General features: G+C 40.9%; 1 protein-coding gene across 7 annotated transcripts in view; it reads right to left on the bottom strand.

Annotated features, from left to right (window-relative positions):
* The window catches only part of PLEKHG4B (pleckstrin homology and RhoGEF domain containing G4B), a 100,560-nt gene that overhangs the window by 78,355 nt on the left and 2,687 nt on the right, over window positions 1–19,518 (bottom strand). For 6 of the 7 annotated variants that reach the window (XM_068931338.1, XM_068931337.1, XM_068931341.1 and 3 more), the window contains exon 2: window positions 14,024–14,213. The gene's annotated coding sequence lies outside the window, so the exon portion shown is untranslated. Of the gene's footprint in view, window positions 1–2,301; window positions 3,498–14,023; window positions 14,214–19,518 lie in introns of all 7 variants that reach the window. The other variant, XM_068931339.1, reaches the window with a different exon arrangement.

The following is a 19,518-nucleotide window of genomic DNA, read 5'->3' as shown; positions in this document are numbered from 1 at the left end:
ATCCAAGTAATTAATGAAGATACTAAACAGTATTAGACCCAATATCACCCTGGTGTACACCTCTAGTGACTGGCCTCCACATGGACTTCAAGGCACTGGTTACAACCTCTTAGCCCAGCAGTTCAGCCAATTTTCAAGCCACTCCACCATCCATTTATCTTGCCCATGCTTCATGAGTTTGTCTATGAGGATGCTACAAAAGACAGTGTTTAAAGCCTTGCTCAAGTCAGGATAAACAACATCCATTGCTCTCCCCCAGACCACCAAGACAGTCATTTCATCATAGAAGGCTATCAGGTGGGTTAAGCACGGGTTCCTCTTTGTAAATCCATGCTCACTACTTCCAATCACATTCTTGTCCTTCTTGTCCTTACTATGCTTGAAAATGGCTTCCAGGACGATTTCCTGCATCACCTTCTCAGGGATCATGGGGAAGGGGACTAGCCTGCAGTTCCCCAGATCTTCCTTCTTGCCCTTCCTCAAGGTAGGGGTGACCCTTGCTTTCCTCCACTCGGGAACCTCCCCTGATCACCAAGACCTTCCAAAGATAATAGAAAACAGTATCACAATGACATTAAACAGCTCCCTCAGCCCTCATGGATGCATCCCATCAGGTCCCACGGACTTATGACCAGTTTGCTTAAGTGTTCCTCAGCTCGATCCCTGGCTACCGAGGGTAAGTCTTCATTACTCCAGACTGGTCTCAGGGGCCTGGGATTCCTGAAGGCAAATCTTGCCAGTAAAAAATGAGGCAAAGAAAGCATTAAGTACCTTGGCCTTTTCTAAGTGCTCTGTCACCTGCTCCCCTGCCCCATTCAGCAGCAGGCCCACATTTCCCCTAGTCTTCCTATTGTTCCTGAAATACTTGTAGAAGCCCTTCTTGTTGTCCATCATGTCCCTCACCAGATTCAACTCCAGATGGGCTCTCAAATAGGAACTACATCCCTGCACACTCTGACAGTGTGTCTATATCCCCCCAGGTCACCTGACCCTGCTTCTACCTCTTGTACATGTCCTTTTCATGTTTGAGTTCAGTCAGCATCTTGTTATCCAGGCAGGCCTCCTGCCACCTTCGCTCGAGGCATACATTTCTAAGGTTTTATGCCTCAAAATCATCCAAGACCTACTCCCTTATACGGAAATTTTATGTCAGATTATTAAAGAACCTCTGCGTTTTAGAGTGGTTTGAAATACTTCAAATATAACATACAAAAAACTAACCATATACATTTGCCAGTTCTTCTTTCTCAGGTTTCTTGATGTGTCCTTTTTTCAGTACTCTATGTGGTCTTAGACATCTCTATCACCTAAAGATACTGTATTTAGCTTTGCCCCAGAGAATATCAGCTGAAAACAGCATATAATGTCATGTGTCCTTACTGCAATTTATTCTCAAATTCAGAATCAACCCTTTTTGAGTAGAGCTTAGAGGAAAAAAAGCAGCATCTCGGGGAAAAAAAGCACCATATACAAGAAACATATCTAATCTGAAAAATGTGTGCAGGCATTATTCTGAAATACTGAAGTTCTGTAATATGTTTACACTAACACTGCCTCGACAACATTACATATTTCTGGATGTAGAAGAAAACAAATTATGAAAAAATTCAATATTGATTTCTAAGAAATTTCCATGCTCTCTCTAGAGTGAAAAAGTAGGAAGATATAAAGAACAGAATAGTTATGATTCTCTGAAAGATATTGTATCGGTTGGTCATGTTAAACTACTTGAAAATAATTGATGGTTTCAATCCCTTATTATGTCAACTCACGTTGGGAAAGTTTCCATATCACAAACCAAGAAGCTTCAGGGCACCTCCGTGGAATAGGGTAGGTGTCAGAAGTTAGTATAAGAAGCTGTCTTGAGTTTTCACATTGCTGCAGACAATGGTTGACAACTGTCCTGAAGCGAGACTCATTATTGCCCCGTTATAACCCTCAAACGTATCTCCTACCACCACTGGGCACTCGCTGCTGCCTCCCCACCACGCAGCACTCCACTGCCAAAGCCTCCTTCTCACTTCTACGCTCTGGCCTGCTGTCAGCTCTAGAAAGGGTACGACCAAGCTAAGAAGTCTGGTGGAGCACAGCATGCCTTACCTGACTAACAGCTCAGGTTACATTCATATAGATTTAGAAAACAAAGCGAGAGAGCAATTACTAACTCTGTATTCAGCTCTGTCAGATTCATTAAATTTCTGCAAAGAATTAAACTAGAACCAAGGAACTACAGCTACAGTTGATCTCTGCAGTTCTCAGACTGTGTTTATTAAAGTATGAAATAAGTGTGTGTCTACTTACATGTTCAGAAAGAAGCTGTCACTACTGACATGGGGCAGTACTGTAGTACTTTCAGCTCTCGTTCCTGTGGATGTTTTCATCTCAGGTATAGAATTGGAATGGCGCAGAATGGAACAGAAAGGAAAGGTATTATGAATATATTTGATTTGTTTCCCAATTTGTGCTCTTGTCACTGATATCAACCAACATACTTTCTCTAATAAACTGTCTGAAAAACTCCTCAGGTGTTTTCAGGACACGGAAGATATGCTGTTAAGAACATATATGCTATAGAAGAACAGCCCTTTTGACAGTGAAAGGATACTTCTTTCTTTTAGTCATTACTTCAAACCTCCAGCAATTACCTTTAAATAGGTGACTCACTTCATGAGAGCTATTCAAACTCCTAAAGCAGTTCTGTGCCTAGAGCTTGCTCCTGAGATGTTTTACACTCAGAAATCACTTAGCAGTCACAGAAGCTTACTATCCTACTGAGCCAAAATAATTGGGCTTAACAGACTCTTTAGAAGTTTATATATGTGACTACTGTGTGGTTACAGGGGTTTTTAAACAAAAGTACCTAGTTTAAAGAACATTTTTGATCCCAACACCCCTGACCTCTGAATTTGTAAGAGACTTTCACAAGTCTGTTCGTATAGGTTTTCTCAGAAAGATCCAACTGACGTTAAAAGATTTTTACATGCAAGAGAGAGATAAACATAAAAGTAGCAGCTTCTGTCAGTTAATGGAAGTGATGAAAAAAACAAATTCTAGCTGCAATATGACAAGACACCACTCAAACATATGCTTTCTTACAGAAGCAGAAGAGCTTTTATTCTCTCATGACATTCGAAGATCAACTACTGTTTTGCCCGATATGTCAAGCACTGAACTCACATCTTGGTCTCACCACCTTGCATACCTGCCTGCTTTTACACAGATTCAGCCAAATTTCCCAAGTCTTCCTCTGGCCAAGGGCCCAACACACATATTTTAAAGAGATGAGGGAAGGGGTACAGTCATCTACAGGTGATTGCAACTCACTCACAGAGTCCTACTGTTCCCCAGCTCAACAGGCATGGGTCCCAACCAGACTCAGCAGTTCCTGCCTCAGGAGCAGCTTCTCCCTTGCTTCTTCCCCACAGCTGTGGGTTCAGATTCCCAAGGGCAACATGCCAGCCAGCACTCTGCTGCTAGTCACATTATGCAGCTTCACTCTGAATAACAAAAGAGTGTTTGTTTTAATATGTCAGACAGTACTTCCTTGTAAACAATGAAAAGAGTTTAGAAAGACTGATACATTACTAGTGTCTGAAGGGTAGAACCACAGCCACAAGACATTCCTGTTCACTGACACTTCTGAAGGGTTAAACTCTACCATTACCTTGTCATTTCTTCATGGGATCCTTATGGTCAGAAATGAAAATAAAAGGACATCCTCATTAGAAAAATAAAATATGAGTAATTTAGTCTGTTGAAACTCAAAACAAGAAATGAAATAAGAAATAAAAAATAAAAATATTAGTTTTCAGAGCAATGGTCTCATTCCACTTGTGGCTTACTCCTAAGCCACATTCATGTTTTTAAAGAAATTAACCATATTAGTAGATAATTTGTTGCCACTTGATCAAATAAATAATGCTTTCTGGAAAGGAGAAAAAAAAATATGCAAGCCTGTAATGCTGCTGTCACCTGCACATTAAGGCAGTATATTCTGAAACCACAACACTTAAAATGTTACCTTACAGCAGTCACACATACAGCAAGTAAGCCATTGTTATGTTATGATCTGATATGCAGCGCTGCCGGCATTAGCAAACACTACCAGGTTTTGTTTGAACATACTACAAGCATTTCACTTTGAGGTAATTTACTCTTTTCAGGAAAGATTCCAGGCCGAGTCATGGTTCAGGTAAGTGGAGAAAAGATCAAATTGCTATATTTCTAGTCTGAGGAAGATATTCCAGTCATAACGTTTTTCTCTTTGAACCAAGCACAGGAAAGAGGATTCCTGGATTTAGTTTTGCTTATTCTGCTTCCTTCCAACTCTAAAGAACTGTTTTCTAGCAGGTATGTTTTTCACTGGAACAAATTTAGTTACCAGATTTACAGTGTTCTCTTCACATCTCACACTCTCCTCTTGCAACAATAGCTTCCAACAAGGTGTTTTTATTTGTATTATTCTGCTTTAGAAGATCTGATCCCATGAAAAACAGACATACATATTGCTATGTTCTTATTAAAAGGATATGCATCAAACCAACAGAGACTACTTTATTTAATACTTCTATTTTAACTTCTAGTTCTGCGCAACTGTTCTCTGAAAAGCAGATTTCACCCCAAAACTTGCATGCACTGGCTGTTTTTTTAAGAATTATAATTAACATTTTACCTTAAAAATTAAAAAGCCAAGTAGCACATCACAGATGTGGAGTAAACTTTATTTAGCCACACAGCCCAGTTCTTCAGGGAGTGTTATTTAAATACTTACACGTTCAGCAGACATGCTAAAGAAACCAGAATTCAGTTATTTGTTACTCTCTTCCTTCTACATAATCAGGAATTTCCTAAATAAGAAAGCTTTTTTCTTTCTTAAAAGATGAATGAAGACAGTACCCCAGATATCGTACAATCAGCTTTCTAATGGAATGAAGACAGTACCCCAGATATGGTACAATCAGCTTTCTAATGAGCCTGTCAGCAAGCAAGGATTCCTAATAGTATTTACTTCATTAGTGAAGCTCTCCCATTGAAGGATATCAAAGAGCACTTCAAGCACTACATACATGAGCATGACTCTGAAACTGCCAAGTATTGTTTCTGTTTTTTAAAGAATTCTCAAAATAAAGCAGTAAGACAAGAGAACCCCAAACTTCTCCCACAGAATTCTCTCTCAGCATGCAGAATGTCCCCATTTTAGATATACACTTGACCATATGGTTAAATCAAACTTGGTTAGCAATTTACTGCTCTTGGAAATGACGTGCTATCCCAATAGTGGCAGATTTCCCTGTGTATAAAATTTTAATAGGTTATACAGCTCAGTACGCTTAAAGTATTATATTGAATTGACTTCCGACACTCATGACTTTAAGAGACTGTTGTGTAAGTCAATGATACCAGTCATATGAGTAGGATAAAAAATTGACCCTAGGATAAACTACAGTTAAAAGCAACTGTTTTGTATCAATTTGGATCCAAGATAAGCAAACTCTAATGCCAAAACATAGCAGTCCCTCCCTCCATCTGCTGGCTCCTATTTGTTCATAACCCCTTCCCTTGTGGGAAGTAGTGAGAAGGTGGCTCAAGGACTTGAACAGTTGAGTCTTGAGCACCTACAGCGACAGAGACTCCACAGCTGCTCTCAACAACTTGTTCCAGTATTTGACCACCCTCAGGTTAAAACAAATTTTCCCAACATCTAATTGAAATTTCCCCTGTTCCAGCTTGTGTCTGTTGCCTCTCATGCTATCACCGTGCACATGCAAGAAGAGTCTGGCCCTACTTCTCTGTTCCCCTTGATCAAGTAGTTTTAGACAGTAATAAGGTCTCCCCTTAACCTCTTCTCCAGGCTTAATAGACCCAGTTCACTCAGCCTCTCCTTATATGTCATGTGCTCCAGCCCCCTGACCATCTTCGTGGTCTTGGCTGGACTTGCTCCAGTATCTTTCTTGTACTGGGGAGCCTGAAATTGGATACAGACTCCAGATGCAGTCTCACAAGTCCTGAACAGAGGGGGAAGGATCACTTCCCTGGGCCTGCTGGCTACACGTTTACTAATACCGTCCAGGATGCAGGTGGCCTTCTTTGCTGCAAGGGCACGCTGCTGACTCATGTTCAACTTGATGTCCACTACGCTCCCAGATCCTTTTCCGCAGAACTGCTTCCTAAACAGTTGGTCCACAGCCCATATTGTTGCACAGGGTTTTTCCGTCCCAGATGTAAGAGTTTACATGTGCTTTTGTTGAACTTCATGAGGTTCCTGTCATCCCATTTCTCCTGCCTGTCTAGGTCCCTCTGAATAGCAGCACTGTCCTCCAGTGTATTGACCACTCTCCCCAGTTTGGTGTCCTCCACAAACCTTCACTCCATCCTATCATCCAGGTTGTTACTGAAGACATTAAACAGTACCGGCCCCAATACTGATTCCTGAGGGATGCTACTAGGTACTGGCCATCAACTGGACTTTGCATCACTGATCACAGCTTTTTGAGTTTGGCAGTCCAGTCAATTTTCCACGTAGATTACTGTCCACTTATCCACACCATATCTCACCAATTTGGTTATACAGAGACTATAAGAGCCTGGATCCAAAGTCTTGCTAAGGTCAAGGTATTCTATAGCAACTTCCCAGCCCTTGTTCACACTGCCGGTCACTTCATCAAGAAAGCAATGTGGTTGGTCAGGCTTAGTGAATCTATGCTGGCTGCTCCCAGTCACCTTCTTGTCCTTCATGTATTTAGAAATGGCTTCTAGGAGGATGTGCTCCATAACCTTCTGTACTGGGCATAAATTGCAGGGTTTATGTAGCAGAGGACTGCAGGGATGACCTGTGTGTGAATAGGTCATGAATCACAACTAGTTCCAGGCAGCTCTGAAACTAATGTAAATAATTCATCACACTTCGAAACTTCAGCCCATCAGAGCAGCACATGGAATGGCTGCTTAAAAATACTGAGGAAAGAGCAGAAGTTGCTAGGGGAAGAGACATGTGAAGTCGTGCGGAGGAGGAGATGCATTTGGAAACGCACGAAAGGAAAGACTGCTGAGGAGACATGAGGCTGGAAACGTGCTTGGAAAGAGGTGCTCCATGCCAAAGGGGTACAATCCCAAAGAGACTGCAGTCCACAGATGACTCACACTGGAGCAGGTACAGACTCCTGAAGAGACTGCAGCCCGTGGAGAAACCATGCTGGAGCAGTGACACTGGGAAGCACAAAGAAGCAGAGGAAACCCAGTAAGAAGCACAGAGCAGCACAAAGAAACCATTATGGGCACAACTCCAACCTCCTGCATTGCTCATTGCCTCACTGAAGGAACTGAGACAGAACGTGTGCAATCTGCAGCGGAAACAGAAAAGTGGAGACTAGAAAGGGCGGGATAGGTGTTTGGCTTAAGGTGAGCCTGGGAAAGGGGAAGGAAAAGTGTTCCCTTAAGTGTTTGTAATTGTCAGTACCTGAATCAGTGATTGAAAGTTTGTGCTAACTGGCAGTAAGTTAAATTTAGTGAAAGTTTCCCAAGTCATGACTGTTCTGCCCATAAGACTTTTCCAGGTGCTGAGGTTATACTGACTGGCCAGTACTTGGATCCTCCTTCTTGCCTTTCTTTAAGCTGTATGTGATATCTCCCTTTTTCCCTTCATCAGGAACCTCCCCAATCACCATGCCTTTTGAAGTGGATAGAGAGCTGCCTCACAATGACATTAGCCAGCTCCTTCAGCACCCTTGGATGCATCCCATCCAGTCCCATGGACTTGTGTATGTCCAAGGGGGGTAACTGATCCCTAACTCATCCTTCCTTTACCATGGGTGCTACTTCACTCAAACACATTCTGCTAGTAAGGTCAGGGACCTGAGAGCCTTAAGGTAAGCCCTAGCAGTGAAAACTGAGGTGAAAAAGGCACTGAGTAACTCAGCTTTTTCCATGTCCCCTCCCACTAGGTCCTTGTCCCACAAGGCAATTGACCCATACTATCTTTTTGCTACGTATCTTTCTTGTTGTCTGTCACCTCCCCTGCTAGTTTCAACTCAGACTGACTTTTCCTAACTCGATTCCTGCACGCACAGGCAGTATCTTCTTATTCCTCCCAAGCAGCTGATCCCTGCTTCCACTTTGCGTGTGCTTCCTTTTTGGGTTTGAGCTCAGTCAGAAGCTCCATCTTCACCCATGCTGGTCTACCATGCTTGCTCAACTTTCTGCACACTGAAGTGGACTACTCCTGTGCTCTAAGGAGGCTGTCCATGAAGATCAAACAGCTCTTCTGGGTCCCTTTACCGTCCAGGGCAGTTTCCCATGAGATCTTGCCAAGCAGGTCTTTAAACAAGGCAAAATCTGCTCTTCTACAGTAAAAGACTGTAATTTTGCTCTTTGTCTTGCTCACTCCTCTCAGTCTCATGGTCACCACAGCTAAGGCTGCTCACAGCCTTTATATCTTCAACCACTTCTTCCCTGTTTGTGGGTAGCAGGTCAAACTGAGCATTCCCCTAGTCAGTTCATATGCATTAAGGAATTGTCTTTAAAACATTACAGAAATTTCCTAGATTGCTTACACCCAGGCATTTTGCAATTTCAGAGTAGTTAAAGTACCATGAGTACCAGGACCTGTAATTGCAAGGCTTTCTCCAGCTGCCTAAAGAAGGGCTCATCTGCCTGCTCGTACTACAGCATATGTGCTAGCCTGTCCTCTGCTCCTTACCTACAAGCTTTCTACTGCACAGAGCACAGCCTCTCTTCCTCACCTTCCCACCTTGTCTTTCCTGGAAAGCCTATATCTATCCACCGTTGCACTCCAGTCAGGAGAGCTATCCCCCTGAGTCTCTGTAATCCCAGTAAGGTCATAGTTTTGCCGCTGTACACAGACTTCTAATTCCTCCTGCTTGTTCCCCCCATGCTATGTGCATTTGTGTACAGGCATTTGAGATGGGCTTCAAGTAGTACTGCATTTACAGGGAAAGTCCGAGAGCCTCCCCTGTAACGCTGACCCCTAGGCAAATCTGCCGTGCCCCTTGTGCCCTCGCTCCTCTTCAAATTATGGTTACCCTCCCACTGCATACCACGTTTCCAAGCCCTCCTCACTAGGTTAGCAACCTTGTTTGCAACTACGCTCTTGCCCCACTGTCCTGTCTATCCCATTCCAGCTCAGTAACCCTTACTCCTCAGAGAAGGTCCCATGGTGACTGAAACCAAAGCCCTGCCTGCGACATCAGCCATATAGCCAGACGTTGACCCACTGGATGAGCCCATTATTACTTGCACCTTTCCCTCATCACTGAAAGGACTGAGGAGACAAGACCTGGACCCCGTGCCCTTCACCCTCACCCCCAGAGCTCTGCATTTACTCTTAAAATGCTCCACATAGCCCCAGCACTACTGTCAGTGACCTCATGGAAGAGCAGCAAGGGGTAATTAGTCTGAGGGCCAGCAAGCCTTGGCAGTCTCTCTGCCACATCCCAGATTCTGGCCACTGTCAAGCAACAAAACCCCTGAGACATCAGGTTGAGTCAGCAGATAGGTAACTCCATCCCCCCACAATAAGGGGTCTTCAGTAACTATCACTCAGAGATGTTTGGCTATCCAATAATTACCACTCACAGATGTCTGGTCATCTGCAAAATGCGCAGGAGGTGGAAGGAGTTCTTGTGCCCCTTAAGGATAGCCCATCAGGATTTCCCACACATATTCAGAATATGAAGCATTATGAACTAGAGAGAGGGACAGACCATCACCTTAGTGACACACCATGACTGTGGAAACTACACAGCTGCTTAGGTGGAAAGGTGACACTTAGTTTTAGGCAACGTTTACTACAATTTACTAGCCAGAAATTAATCAGAGCTGGCAGCACACATCCATGACTGCTCTGCAAATGTTGCAAGAGCTCCACCAGCCTTTCCAAGAATGCCCAGGCCAAGATCTGTGATCTCACAAAGGCGCTTATTAATGTATTTTGACTGCCAAAAGAATATAGGATCAAGTCGACAATTATCAAATCAGAACAATACAGAAAAGTTCTAGAATAAAAAGAATGTTAATAGGAAGATATTTATAGCATGTTTTCAAGTCTTCCTCTGTAAGAAAACCTTTTTTTTTTTTTTTATAATTTCTTTCTCCTCACTAAGCAGGTTAATTCACCAGTGTGGGAGGACCTGAAGTTCAATGGAAATGGCAAATTACCACCTAAGATTAGGCTATTTTTAAAAAATAAAATATTCCAAGGATGACAGAAAGTCTTCTCTATTTGTTAACATTCATATTTACGTATTTATATTTTATAATATTTACATATTAACATTTTCTGTACATATCTTAAGAGCATCCACAGTGGGTTAGAACAAGGGAACATTAGCCCTAAATCCTATCTGAAAGCAGCGTCCATAAACAGATGCCTAGCCAAAGTAGGAAAAGTATATATGATACTTCAAGACACTTCCCTGGCCTTCTACTATTTTCAGCTCAAAAGTTTTCCTGATGCTGAGGCAATTTCTCTATCTAATACTCTTGGTGAAATTCCAAGTACTTCTCTCAAAGCTGCCCCCAAACCCCTTAAATATTTATCAAACACAATATCCTCTAGCAAAAATTCCATAGGTTTACGAGCCACTGCATGAAGACTTATGTTCTTGTGTCTGTTTTGAAGTTACTTCTTCCAGCTTCATTCAATGCCCTTTGGCTTTTGTATTGGAAAAGACAGTGAAGAACACCATCTACCACGGCAGTCATGATTTTACGACTGTCGTACATCCGCCATGAGATCTTTTTCATGCCAAAGAGTCCTACCCTGACAGTCATTTCATGTACTGACATTGCCCCATGATTCTGAGTATCTTTAATACTCCTCCCATTTTTTTTTCCAAGTTCCTATATAGCCTTTTGGAGATGAGGGGATCAGAAACACACAGAGTATGTGAAATGGAAGAAGCACTATTTTTACAGCAGTAAAAAGATGTTTTCTTTTTTGTTCTATATTCCTTCCTTAGTAATTTCTATTATTTTATTTAATATTTTGACCATTAGTGAGCTGATAATTCTAATGGGTGTAAAATATGACCACAAGATATTGCTCTTGTTCAGCTTCAGGCCTATCATTTCACACAAAGCTCAAGCTGAGGAGGATATGCCAAATTTCAGCTGCCATTTCATTACTTATTTCATAAGGTCTACAAATAATTCCTTACAATTAGCTTTTGTCCTCATTACCCCAGTAACTTTGTAACAGCATCAAACTTGCTCACCCCACTGCTCGCTGCCCTTTCCAGGTCAGCTGTGCTGAAAAATCATAGGTCCCTGGAGAACTCCACTGATGACCTTCAATGGAGATTGCATTACCATTTTTTCCAAACTTTAATTTCTTTTTAAAAAATCTTTTATTTATCCACGCAAAGAACTTCTCTCTTATTCCATGGCTGCTCAGCTTTCCTGATCGTGTACCAACTAGATCATCCTTATTTAGATGAGGTTCTTTGAAGGGGTCAACACATGAAAGGTTTGCGAGGCAGGACTTCCCTTTAAAAAAGCAATACTGACCCTTCTAAAGTTGATATATTTGTCCAGGTGTCAATAACAACTCTGTCATTTCCTACAGTTTCTACTAATTTGCTTAGTACGGAGATCAGGTGCACAAGCCTGTTTTTTATCCAGCTTCCTGCACAAACCTTTCTGAAAGTCCCAGTTGTCACTTTCCAGTCCTCAGTTACCAAGGCAGTTTTAAATGAGAGATTACACTCTACAGCTAATGGCGTTTCACCCTCAGAAGTATTTCATCCTCAAATTCTCTTGATTCCCTGAGTACCATCCTGTCCTTGTGATTTACTACAGTTCATTTTGTCAGTTTAACCCACAACCTTTTCAACAGCTGTTTCCATTTCAGACAGATCTCCTATAAATTCTCCACAAAGAAGAATTCTAGGCTGGGAATTGCCTCCATTTCTTCCACAGCAAACACCAGCGCAAACTTCCTCAGCCACAAAACAACCATTACAGATCAAGTGGAATGTGGCCAAAGCCACAGGTGGAAAAAAAGTCTGGAGGCAGAAGACAGAACACAGTAACTTAAACTTCACAAAGAATTTTCACCCCAGAAGGATGAGCCAGCAGAATCTACTCCATCCAGGAAAAAAGTGACACGCAGCCATCAGGAGAGCAATATGAAAGTTTCCAAATGCATAAATCTAGACCAACACATCTAGACACAACAGGGTACAAAGAGAAGGCATGTACAATACAAGTTTCTGGAATATAGTCTCTCCAGTTTCCCACATTGACTTTTCAAACGATGCAATCCTCTGACTTCTACCCGGATGCTGAGCCAAACAGCTGCTGACTTACATTAGCAGAAGTTACACAGGGAAGAGAAAGAAGATAACAGAACTGTCATCTCACCTTTTTCTCCCAAGATAAATGCAAGTTATAGTTATTACTTAGGAATTCATTGCATGCAAGGAACAGGCAAAAAAGTATTACCCAATCAGGCTCAAACCCTGACTCTTTGTCCTGGCTACATTGCCTAGACATCTCTGTGATGCATGCAACTCTTTATATAGAGATAATATAACCATTTCTATATATAAACATGATATATAATAAGATACATTGTTATATAATATTATGTAATATATATATATCATAATGTTAATTAGAAAATCTTTTTGGTTTTAATACAGTAAGTGCACTTTAAGTCTGACTAAAAAAGTTTAATAAATCATACAAAACATACAGAAACACGTTAAAACAACCAAGAGTTAATACAAAGCGTAATTTAATCATAATCAACATGCAGGAAGATCCAATCATCTGGATAGAAGAAAGAATGTAAACTAAAACCTTCCAGAGAACACAGCTACCATGCAAATAGAGCAGTACATTGTTCGTATTTATTAAATCCAAAAGTCAGAGCCAAGCAACCAAGTTGGTTTCTCAGTCTCTTCAGTGAGGACCTTTTCATGAGAATCCTACTCTGAGAAACCAGGAGGAGATTTACTCATAACAGAAAACCCTCTGATCCCATTCAGAACAAATTTTACGCTAAGAGGGAAATTATGCAGATTATGGCTGCAGCAGGACTACGCCTTAAAGAATACAAATAAGTTATGGCAAAGAATATTAAAAGGGGCTAATTTAAAAAAGCAGAGGGAGAGCAACCCTTTTGGAAAATGAGCTTTCCAGGTTATTCAATAGCAATCTTTAGCAATTGTGGTCAAAATACCAAAAGTTATATATCCTTTCTATATTTTCAGAGAAGAATTTCTTCTTGAACACCATTTTGTAAATTGCTTTCATATGCTGCTGGTTAAGTCTTAACAGAAAATAAAGCAGCAGGAATGTTTTCTGGTGACTGAACCCCCTACCACCCTAAACCTCTGTTCAGGCTCACTCTAGAATCACAGTCTTATTTTTCTTAGCAGTTAAACTAGACCCATTCTGATATCCTCCGCCCGCCTGCCATGGTATGCTTCTAATAGTATCTACTAGAAATATCACTTTTAAAGGTATTCACTAACTTTCAAGCTCTAACAATCCTTCATCTGAATGTGTGGTCCACTCAGCATAACTACCATAAAGCAGCACAGTTAAACTGACAGCTCTTTTATTATCATAATAAACAACTTCACCAGCTACTTAGCAACTCAAACAGAGTAGAACCCCCATTGCGTAATTAGAAGCCATAGTACCTTAACTAAACAGAAAGGTCCATTATCTGTGTGTTTTAGTACAAAATTATTGAATGGTAGCATTTAGATGTGTATGGTTAAAAAGTAATTCCTGATATGCTTGCCATATCTTGCAAAAATACAGAGATGATGGTTAAGCATTCACACAGTCAACAGCGTATCTTATGGAACAGCAGTTATTAAATGCAACTGTTCGCTTCAAACTAAATGAAGTCATCTTCAGTTGCAACAGCACTTGAAGGCTTTTAACAATGAATATCCAGTCTAAGAGGGGAGGAAAAAAACATCTCAGTAAGGAGCATGAGTAAGTTCACGCAGACAAACTTGGCAGAAACATGGTTTGCAATAAGACTTACCAAGTGACAGCTTCTACCACTGGCAGTTTGTGGGGAGAAGCATCCTTAAATTCAGGAAGGGTCCAGAATGTTTGACTTCTTGGACTGTTCTAATAGTAAGAATTACTAATAGCTTTTCCACATAGCGCAGAATTCTGGGGTCAGTAGACAGAAGAAGTTTGCTCTTCTCTCCCATGTTACCGTAACACTGCTAGAAGCAAAGAGAAAGTGGAAAGCTTTTAGTCACCAGGAAAAGATTTTAATGAAAAAAGGGGAGAAAAAAATCCTAATAGCCTATGATTCGGGGAAGAAGGCAGGCAATAAAAGGAACGGATTAAAGAGAGCAAGGAACACAAGAGATGGGCAAAGCTGGATGATCAAGTCTCATACGAAACCAAGCATCTCCCTGGTCTTCAGATCTATCTTGGCTGTTGTTTGTCTTTGCAGTTTCTGATCACACCCACCATTTTCCTCTACTGGGTGTGTGGAACAAAAATATTGAATGTAGCTTGTTGAACTTCACACATTCAGCGTCAGAAAACTTGGTGCGAAAACTGTGCATCCCACAACAAATGAGCTAGATAGCCACACTCACCCCACACACATTCGACAAGAGACTGCCTCTACAGAACAGACCTCCTGGGGCAGAAGATCCACTGCTTACATCTACCCTTTAAGGTTTCAGAGATGGAAGAAGTAACTCTCTCTACTCATATTAGAGGCAGACAATTTATTAAGGAGCTTTGGCTCCTGCATGTACCAAGCCGAAAGAGGTCAAGAACGACTAATGTACCTGTGCACTCCCAGCACTGCCTAGTCATGGCTTTCCTGGTTCTCTTCTCACACGTTCTCTGAAAGGCAATACATGTTCTGAGATGGGAGAAAGCCTAAACTTAAGTTTCACTTTATGCCTTCTTAGCAGAGTGTCACTTTTACCAAATACAGATACTTCAGCCTTCACCCAACCCACCCTGACTCTATCCTACCAGCTTCTTCCTTCCTTGTCTCAAACTATCCCATGTATCACACCAATCCTCCGTTTCTGGTTCCCTGTACAGGTGAAGATCACTGTCAGGTCAGTCTAACTTCAATATGCCTGAGCTGATCATCACAAAAATCTACTCAGAGCAAAGCCCTAGCTTTCCTCCATAAAATCTCTCTCACATACACGTGTGTTGTGTACACGATGTTAAAACCAACTAAAGGTATTTTTCTTCCAGATACTGATAAGGAAGAAAGTCTCTTTTTTTCCTATTTCTAACTGGGGAAGGGAAGAAAGGAGGAGAAAGAGAAAGCAGGAGGACTCGGATTTATTTTCTGGGTCCATCTGCACTTTCCTTCCCTCTGTCTCAGGTTCCCATGAGCATGGACTACAAAGAAACATGCTCTGCTCAGAACTCTCCATTGAATTCAACACGGAACACAGCTGAGCCTGTATCTTTCTTCAATAGTCCCCATTCTTCCTGTTCCCTCTACTCCTTATACCCTCTTCCTTCCCATATAGGTCTTCTTTCTAGTCACCTACTTTAACAGTAAAGGATCCTTCCATAAACAATGTCAAGCAAAACTGGCAGTTTTTCATTTCAAAAGCCTCAGAGTGAAGAAAAACAACCCAGATGGACAAACTTGATCCACAGCTGCTTGTGACCACAGAAAAGATGTAGAGAATAGAAGCAGTCCAGAAACCGTATATTGAGGGAAGACTTGGTGATGCAAGAGGTTTATATACTTATTTCAAAACATTCCTAATAGGAGTGAAATTTGTAAGGATTCGCTCACTTGCTCTTTCTCTTTTATTGCAAGATGAATGAAATCATTATGGACAGGACTTCCAAACACACTCAGCACTGACTTTAACTCTGTTCTCATTAGGTTAAATATAAACATGAAAAAAACCTTATTTGCTAGTGATAGGGGCTGTCGTTCCCACCAGCACAGGCTGCCTGGCATAAAAAATAAGAAGGATTTATTTTTTCACTTAAACTTGATTCTGTGAAATAAAATCACTTTCTCAGCTCAAGAAAGGTTCAAGCACTTATGTTTTAAAATGTTTTTATCATTGGGCCTTTAGGTTGAGCTTCCTTTTACTGTTAGTGTTGTAGCATCACATAGGAAAAAACAGAAGCTTAATAAACATGGAATCTAGAAAAAAGGACGATGCAAGGTGAGGAGGGCAGACCAAAACAGTTAGCAGGTTAAGACAAAGACTCCACACTCTCATGTTCTGTGCATTTGATCCCCAACGCTTCATTTGAAGCTTCTGACTCTTCTCTACATAATTTGTTAATAGCCCTTTCCTGTTCATATACAGACAAACCACTGCTTTTTTTTTTTTTTAAGTGATGCTGCAAGTCTCCTGACAACTTTTTAAATCATGGTTAGAAAACAGAGCTACAGTTTAAAAGAAGAGAATCCCAGAAGTTTCCAGGACTAATTAAAGAGGAAGAACGGATGGGGATTGACTCTCAGGATTTGAGGCACCTGGTTTCAAGTTTCAGATGTGTCTTCCTGGGGGACACCAAATAAGTCTCTTGGTCTCTGAGCCCAAGAGACCCCTACATCCCTATTGGTGAAGTAGTACAACACTACAAACAAAAAAGTGCCAAATCAGAGCCCGGGATTTTAAATTGCAGTGTTAATAGGTTTCATGAATACTCAGTTTAACTTATGATTTTTACAGTTACATTCCCAAATATGTTTTTATAGCGAGGTCCTGAAAGAAGAGTTTACGTTCTTTCAAATGACAGTTTGTGATGAAGAAAGTTAGATCAGAAAGCAAAACTTGCTGCCTCCTCTAGCCATCCAGCTCCCTTGCTGGATTTTGCCAGCCCAGGGCCAGACTATCTATTCCACAAAGTTCCTGCTCTGACTCGCTTAGAGTATTACAGACAAACTGACTCTATTTTAGGTAAACGAATGAGCCTGACAAGTTTCAAAAACTGACCAAGTGAAAGAAACATCTGTGGCTTAGGAGTGGCAACACCTACCAAAAGCATCAGACATCAGTCACATCTTCAATCCACAGAGCTCAATGAGAGCCACCCACACATGCCTTAAGTCACTACAGTATTAGGCCTGAAACCAACAGTTTAGATGTGAAGAATTAAATGCAGTAAAAATAACATACATGTAGAGATTTTGCATGCTCCTTCAGTCTCCAGATTTCTTAACAGGATTTTATACTGATAGAGGTTTTTGCTGCTCCTGGGAATGCAAGTTTACTGACCTTTTTTGTTGTTGTTGTTAAAGAACTGAGGTTTTCAAGAAAGCTACTAAGCAGCTATGATATTCTAAGCCACTTCAAAAAAATTAATAGATAACTTTAATATATCTTTCATGACATTTGTATTTAGTTCAAGTTAATACTTAGTTTACCAGTTCACTAGATCTCTCTTGTGCCTCTTCATTCCAGGAAACCGTAGCTACCTCCTTTCAGTAGATCCTCCTAATTAAATGCAAGGGCTATTTCCACCCTACTGTTACCCCTTAGTTGTTCCACCGACTGAACACAGTTTCTGAAGCACTCCTTTAGCTAGCTGATTTAATGTCAGATTTAAAGCATCAGCTACTATTCATAAGGAACAGCATAACAATCTTTATGTTAAAATGGCTTCACTCTTCAAGGAAACAGTGAAGACAGACACTCATTTTATTCAAGAGCATAAATCCTTAGGAATAAAAACGTGAAATCATTGAATTTCAGAACGTAGAAACATCTTACTTTCTTCTTGCTGCCACCCTAAAGACTATTTGATAGAGAATGCTTCCTCTGAGCTGGAAACAGTAGATAATAGTACTGGCATATTGTGTTTCTCCAAAGCAAATAAAAGTATCAGTTCAAACTAACTGCTTGGTGACCTTATCTTTCACGTTTTCATAAACAGTATCAAATGCCAAGGAGAGAAGTTTAAGAAGCATGGGAACCAAGGCCATTTTACTGCTCCTACATGACATAGTCTAGACTTGGACAAGGAAAACAATTACATTTCTATTAAATGAAAGGACAATTAAATCATTAGTAAATGAATGGACGTCCGCAAGCTCTTCACGCCCATGGATAAAGCATCATGCCAAAAATGTGAGGTGAGAAGGGAGTCCAAAGTAAAAAGCACATCAGAACCACAATGCCACCCATTACAGTGCTCAGAGTCTGTCTTGTAATAAAGCCACTGAATTTAAAGGGGCTATTCCCATGCAGAGTTTGGCACAAGGTCTGCAACAGATGGTGGACAGTGGTACTAAAAAGAAACAAGAACAGGCAAGTCTGAAGATCAAATCAGTGCAAAAATTCGCAAACCCCTTTACATCATAGCTAGTGATCTTGAATTGCATCTTCAAGTGGAGGTGCAAAACTGCATTTGCTCATGCCAGCAGGCACTCCACTAATGAATACTCTCATCCTGGTAACACTTCTGGCTTCCCAGATGGGATGATGGGGAGCAGAAAAGCAGCAACCAGTAGGTCTGCTAGAGGAACTCCGGAACTCCTGAAGTAAACCTCACAGCCAGTTCAGATCACCAAAGCCATCTCCAGCTTCTTAGAAATAGATCTTCATAGAAACAGAAAGAGCAAACAAAGTATACTTCCTTCCACCGAAGTATAATTCCACCAGCCATTACCTACAAATACTTTTGCAGAGGGCCCATTTACTGTGAAAGTAACACCACCATCACAGAATGATGTTAGGCATACCAACCAGCACTCCTCTGCACACCCAGCAGATGCTGGTTGGAGATAAGCTTTCACACAGAAGGACATGAAAGGACAGAATAAGATTAGCAGACTTACTCCTCAGGTGGGAACACCTGAGCACAAAGGGCATTCAGATGCAGTGCAAAAGACTAGCTCGGCCTGATTAATTAGATATGAAGCAAAGTGAGCGTAATTTCTTTTTGGTGATGTTAAAACTTGGAAAAACAAGAAGACTCAGTACTGCATCTGCAATCCACTGCTGAAAATTTTAAAATGACTCTTTAGTATCAGCGAACATTAGATGCACAGAAGACTGCCCTGGTTTCCATTGCTTGTATACCTAAGTAGCAAACCTAACAGCACTTCCAGACTGTTTAAACCACGTAATGTGTGATGTTTATATGTATCACATTTCCATCTAGGCAGGGATAGCTAAATTTCACCCTTCACTGAAGTTCTTATTATTTTGTAAAACATGAACTAAACCTCTCTAAATGCCAAAAACAGATTTGCATCACTATATATTCTTATTCAAAAAATACATCAAATTAACCTATGAAGCTCTATATTTTAGAGAAAAAAAATGTTGCTTTAGACTACTAAGCCTGCTTATCACAATATTTTTAAGACTTCAGCAACAAAGTTAAATCTGTTTCGAAAAACAGAGTTCAACATTACTGTTCTGCCACCAAAGAAGATACATTATCATGTAAGAAGGAACCTTTTTTTTTTTAATAAGTTTAAAAAAAGCTAATTGCAAACCAGCACATGGAGCACAAGTTTGATACTAAAATTAGGATTTCCTGCCCCCCTCCTCCAGTAAC

The sequence above is a fragment of the Struthio camelus genome, chromosome 2 (genome assembly GCF_040807025.1).
Source record: "Struthio camelus isolate bStrCam1 chromosome 2, bStrCam1.hap1, whole genome shotgun sequence".
Classification (NCBI taxonomy): domain Eukaryota; kingdom Metazoa; phylum Chordata; class Aves; order Struthioniformes; family Struthionidae; genus Struthio; species Struthio camelus.
This window is presented reverse-complemented; position numbering and strand designations above follow the sequence as displayed.